The 6,000-nt window shown below is 47.5% G+C and overlaps 1 long non-coding RNA gene across 1 annotated transcript; it reads right to left on the minus strand.

Annotated features, from left to right (window-relative positions):
- Positions 1 to 1,501: 1,501 nt before the first annotated feature.
- On the minus strand, positions 1,502 to 4,909 carry LOC144231343 (uncharacterized). The gene is made up of 3 exons (XR_013335058.1): positions 4,848 to 4,909; positions 3,832 to 4,047; positions 1,502 to 2,462 (listed from the first exon to the last, which is right to left on the minus strand). It is a non-coding gene; the product is annotated as an uncharacterized LOC144231343 (long non-coding RNA).
- Positions 4,910 to 6,000: the final 1,091 nt, after the last annotated feature.

Below are 6,000 nucleotides of genomic sequence, written 5' to 3' on the forward strand. Positions count from 1 at the left end.
TGTGCTGACAGCTTGGAGCCTGAAGCCTGTTTTGAATTCTGTGTCTCCCTCTCTCTCTCTCTGCCTCTCCCCCACTCATGCTCTGTCTCTCTCTTTCTCTTTCAAAAATAAACAAACATTAAAAATGTTTGGTAAAATTTTCCAATAAAATCAACTGGGCAGATCTATGTATTTAACAGACCCCTTTTACTACTAGGCACAAAGCAAGCTGGAAATTTTCAGGGGAAATCCTGCAACACTTTGAAGTAGGAGATTCCCAGTTCTGCTGTAAAGATAAGAAAATACTGTAGGTTGTAACACACAAACAATAGGCAAGGGAACAAGAAGATAAGATCTGCACACTGCGGACAAGCTTAGAAAGCATGAAACATGAACAGGTAAATATGAAAGGAAACCAAGAAGAAATTTCAGAGAACAAATTGTGAGAAAAAAACTATATATATATAATTCAATACATATATACATATATATATTCAATAGGTGGATTGAAGACAAAACTAGATAGAGCTGAAGGAAAAATCAATTAAGTGAAAAAAATGAGGACATCAGCTACAGTGTTGCACAGAAGATCAAACTCTAAAAAAAGTTCAACTATCGAAGAAGCAGAATACACATATATAAAAAATTCAAGTCTAGAAACAGAGTAATGAAACTGCAGAGGGTTGAAAGAAAAATACACAGAATTTGTTAATGTTTCCAAAAAGTTAAAAAAAAAAATAAAGGAAGGAGAATCACAGTGAGAATACACAAATGCCTTAAGACACTGGAAAGCTATTTCAGGGAGGGAAGAATGATCCATGGTTCCAGCCTAAGGACTCAAGAAGAACGTTCATTCATGTATTTCGGACATAAAAAGACCAAGAGATCTTACATTCAGAGACCTTTTCTGAAATAACCTCAAAAGGAGATTATTTTTATAAAATAAAAGATATAAATGTATGTAAATACAAAGTGTTGGCAAAGGTGTGGGGAGACAAGAACTCTCATACACACCGATGGCTCTGCGATGTGACACTTTCCCTTTTAGAGAGCATTTAACTAGAAAAGCTGGTACATGCAAACCTAACCCCTCCCCAGACTCTGCTTTTCTCTATCATCTGCACCAGAAACTCTTGTATGTGTACACCAGGTGCTGTGCACACAGATGTTTCCTGCCGCCATGGTCGGTGAAAAAATCTAGCATTCACAAACTAGGAAATGTGTAAAGAAATTGTGGCATCATCATAGGACAAAATAGTATTTAGCCATTTGGAAAAATGATTTGGTGTTTGAATGAGCCTGGCTAGTGCTCAAGAGATGAAGCAGAATTTTCAAAAGCATAATAGAATTATAGATGTACAGAACTGTCACACTTATGTCAGAGACAAGTCACACTTAACAATGCTAAAAATGTCTCAAAAATGAACACTGTGTGTGTGTGTGCATATATGCATGGCAGCTATGTAAAAACTTTGACAAAGGGATACTTACTGTTAAAGAAAAATTCTTCTGACTCTTGTCAAAAAGGAAAGGAAGTCTTTATTGAAGACTTTTGCAACAAGGGAGAAAGACTGAACTCAGCTCTGAACATGGCAGGGGCCGTCAAGGGTGGGGGATTTTTGATGACCTGAGTTAATAGGCTCCTTGCTGAAGACAGCCCAGAGTGATCAGCTGTCAGGGGTGGAAGGATTCCCTCCTAACTGACGTATCCAGGATCCTTGCTACAGCTGGATTAAGCAGGCTCATGACGGGACAGGTGCGGGACTGGCCAGAAAGTGGGCTCAGAGGAGCCTGTCCTAAGTTCGGTCAAGGAGGATCTTTGTCAACACCAGGGTTTTGAGGCTGGTTTCCAGTGGGGTGCCTCCCGGGGAGAGGAACCTGGAGAAAGGCTCAAAGGGAACTTTAAAACATACACATGTTATTTCTTTCATACTCAAAACAACCTGAAATGAAATAACAAATGACATTTTTAAAATCTGTTGAGCACCGAGGAGCTTGTTACATTTTTCTGTGTACTTTTCTGCGCTTTGCATTTAAACAGAGAGTGGATTGGAAGTGGACATACAGACACCGGTGGGAGCCTCTGGCAGAGATGCCCGTGGTCTCATCAGGACAGGTGGGTTGGAGCAGGGCGTTGGGGAGGCAGGCTGTGAACCAGCAGGAAGCACAGAGACCCACCAACAGCCAAGGCCGCTGTTTCCCTTATGTACTGCTGCATAACAGAAGAAAACACCGCAGTTCTGCCAGGTTCACTGGCTGCAGGACAAGGCTGCTTGCCTGGGTCTACTTGTAGTGACTGCAGAAGCTCGTCCACTTTCACACCATCCGTGTCCCTGAGCAGCTTTCAAGAGGACACGTTCCAGTAAGGGAGCACTCACTAAGTTTCACTACTCCATTTGCTGAAGTCCCATTGCTCGGAGTAAGCCATACGGTGGCATGAGCTGCTGGGGACAAGGTCACTCCAGTGGTTTGCCATGACAATCCTAAAATGGGGAGGACAACCTTGTATTAACTTGGAAATAAACAAAATGCAGCATGAGAGCCAACCCAAAGCGGAAGGGGAGGATAAAACAGATAAAGCTATTGAACAAGGCAGGATGATCAGTTCTACTCTAAATCAAGAATCAACAGGGGCGCCTGGGGGACTCAGTTGGTTAAGCGTCCGACTTCAGCTCAGGTCATGATCTCACGGTTCATGGGTTTGAGCCCCGCATCGGGCTCTGTGCTGACAGCCAGCTCAGAGCCTGGAGCCTGTTTCAGATTCTGTGACTCCTTCTCTCTCTGACCCTCCCCTGCTCACACTGTCTCTCTCTCTCTCAGAAATAAATAAAAAACATTAAAAAACTTTTTTAAAAAAAGAATTAACATAAGAGGTCAGAGAAGATTCTTTGAGCAAGGTGCCAGCATCACTAATACAGAATAAAGGATCAATGCATTTGATTCCATTAAAAATTAGGGATTTTCCCTAAAGCAGAAAAAATATGGCCTGCAGTGAGACAAGAGATCTCAACAGATAGAATGAGTGGAGGACCGGCGTGAGGTGGTGGTTGGTGTGCACCTGTATTATCGACCTGGAGACAAGATGAAGAGCCCAGTAGGGCTCCAGCAATGGCCTTGGCTTTGTATTCTGTTAGGAGATGGTTGGTCAGGTGTGACCTCAGAGGAGACAAAGGCTCAGAAAAAGCAAAGTCTGTTACAAGGGTCCTAGAGACAGAAGGTGTGCTGTGCCTCCATCTGGGGAAGCAGCAGGGCGATCAGGGGGCAGAAGGCTGGAGCCGGGGTGCGGGTGGGGAGGGCTTGCACCAAAGCCTTTACTGGAGTTTCCCCTTTACTGGCGTTTCTGCGGGGAAGGCAAGGCAAGTCAGGGTGAGCTGCATAGGATTGGCCGGTGTGAAGCTTTCAGTGGGCTCTAGGCTATAACGATGTCTTTAGCTGCCTGGCACCTGGCCCTGGGATGGTTAGAAAGCAGAGGAATATTGGTTCCTGGGATGTAAGAGCCAGAGAGAGGAGGTAGGGCTCTGGGAAGGTCATTTTGCATATCAAAGACATGCTCCCTGCAGGGTCCTTTGCTGCCTCTAAGAACTGGTGAACCCACAGAGGGGCAGTCTCTACCCAGCTAGATAGCTTTCTGTTTTTGTCTTTGTTTTGTTTTTTAAGATGGCAGAACATCATAATGTAGAGAAAATTTAAAATACTTACAGAACAGCCTCCCCGGCATTACACAGGTATGCCAGAAAAGATGAAATGCAATCGATCAGTAAACATACATAGATACTCCACCATTGCTAACTTGGAAAATGCAAATTAACAGCTCCCTGGGGTGCCCGTACACATGGGTGAAAGCCCACGTACCTGGCCACCTGAGATGCAGTGTCAGGAGGTCCTGTTGGGAGGCTGTGTGTTTTTATAGAGGGGACTTGCACGGGGAACTTTCTGAGCAGCAAACTGACAACATCCGGATGTCTACTAGCTGTAGAATACATGAGTACACTGGGCGTCCTCGGAACAGGAATGATGAAGTCATGGCTGCACGCACCATGTCGGCCAATCTCACCCGGAAGTATTAAGCTGAAGAAGGAAGTCGCAAAGAACACGTGCGGTCGAATTTCTTGCATATAAAGGTCAATAGCAGGCAGAAGCCAAGCTCTGTCATTTACAGATACACTTGTAGGGGCAAAGCAATAAATAACAGCAAGAAAATCACCATCCAAAAGGAGAGGGAGGGGGTATGGTTGGCGAGAGGCATGGAGGAGACCTGGACCCTCTAAGACCCTGGCCGAGGCCTGTCTCTTGGCCTGGGTGGTGATTATCTAGTTCCTCCCTTTATAATTATTCTTCAAAAGACTAAAAGGGAGGCTGGGCAGGGACAAGGGTGAGGAAGATTAAGGAATGGGCACTTGCAAAGAGGCCAGTGGCTTTGATGCTGGCCGGCCAGGTCCTGAGGAAACGGAGGGTCTCACAGGACCAGTCAAGGGGGTCCGTGGCTTCACGCAGGACGGAAATCAAACGTGAGCCAGCAGGAGATGAAAGCAGAGCTTATGTAAGATGGAGAGAGAGAGAAGATACAGATGGACTGAGTGTCAGAGGGACACAGAAAGGAAAGGAGAGAAGTCTTGTCTTTGTTCAAGGTCTGAGGGTGTTTACTGAGGATGGTGGTCTGGTGTAAGTGTCCTCTCGGACATGCAGCAATAAAAAGGAACAAAACTGAGGGCCCGGGTGTTATTCCTTGGAGCGAGGGGTCTTGGCATGGAGAGGTCTACCTCTGGTGGTCTGGACTATGAGTAAGAGAGCTTTGCCCGGTCATTCTCGCCTGGTCCCTCCTTAGATGTGATCTTTTCTAGAGCAATCATGAACTCCTCGTCCCTTACCAGGAGGACATATGCTATTTGCATCACAAGGTACGTGTCCAGTGGGATGCGGGTGCAGTTCCCAGCAAGAATCGGAGCAGGAAAACAGCTTTTCCTCCCACGAGATCCCTCTGGTTTCCCTGTCTCAGCCTTGGGTGCAGGTGCTGACACCGAGCCCTCTGAACAGGACACGTATCTAGAGATACAATGGGGAAGAGTCAGGGGTGCACCAGGAGTGTCGAGGGACGGACAGAAACGGCAGAAGTGACTCTAGGCTCCTGGCTTGTGTGCTGGGCTCACGGGGGCCACCCTCCCACATGCGTAAGGCTGGCTCTGTCGTGGAAAACCAGCGTTCTTACCTTTGTGACTTGGTGGTGCATGTGAGGCATTCGGACACATAAGCGATCAACCGGTCACATGGCTCTGGTGCTCAGAGACCACGTGGGGAGCTGGAGGTGCCCGGGGCAGGGGCGGTTCCGGGTCAGGCTGATCGAAGCCACCGCTGGTGTGGATGGGTGTCTTCGGGCGGAGGGGTGGAGACTGCAAAGACAAGCCTGGGACTACAACCCTGAAACCGCGTGGAAGAGTCCGGAGCAGCTGGGGGAAAACTTGGGGGCATGTCGGCCCAGAGCCCGGAGTCCAGAGAGCGTGTGGGCTTGAGAAGGTGATGGTTTAATGTGACAAATGCAGGAAGATGGGACATGAAGTCTGAGACAAGTGCTTCGGATTTAGAACAGGAAGACCGTCGGCGGCTTCACCAGAGCCTCCCGGCTGGTGTGATGGGCGGGAAGGCACACTGAGCAGAGGCTGAGAGGCGGGGGGACCCGGTGCGGTTCCACGCGTCTCCTCACAAAGCGGGTCCAAGAACGAGGCTTCGCGTGCGTCTCACCGACACCAGGTTGTCGAGATGCAGTTTCGTCCGCCCCTGTGTCTGCGGCACCGGCACCGGGGGGAGCGGTCCTGGCGCGAAGCAGGTCCTCGGCAAAACCTGTTGGGGGTGGGGTGAGAGCCTCCGAGGGTTTTCAGCACCAAATTTTCCCAAATAACTGATGTTGGTTAATTTCCATTTTCTGCAGCTGCCTGTTAAATATTTACACCTAGGCAGAGATGCGTGTTTATGGAAAATTCATTCATTATATGTACATTGTTTTAAGCAGCCCTGTAATCATGAAAT

This window comes from Crocuta crocuta, unplaced genomic scaffold, assembly GCF_008692635.1.
Source record: "Crocuta crocuta isolate KB4526 unplaced genomic scaffold, BGI_CrCroc_1.0 scaffold13, whole genome shotgun sequence".
NCBI lineage: Eukaryota > Metazoa > Chordata > Mammalia > Carnivora > Hyaenidae > Crocuta > Crocuta crocuta.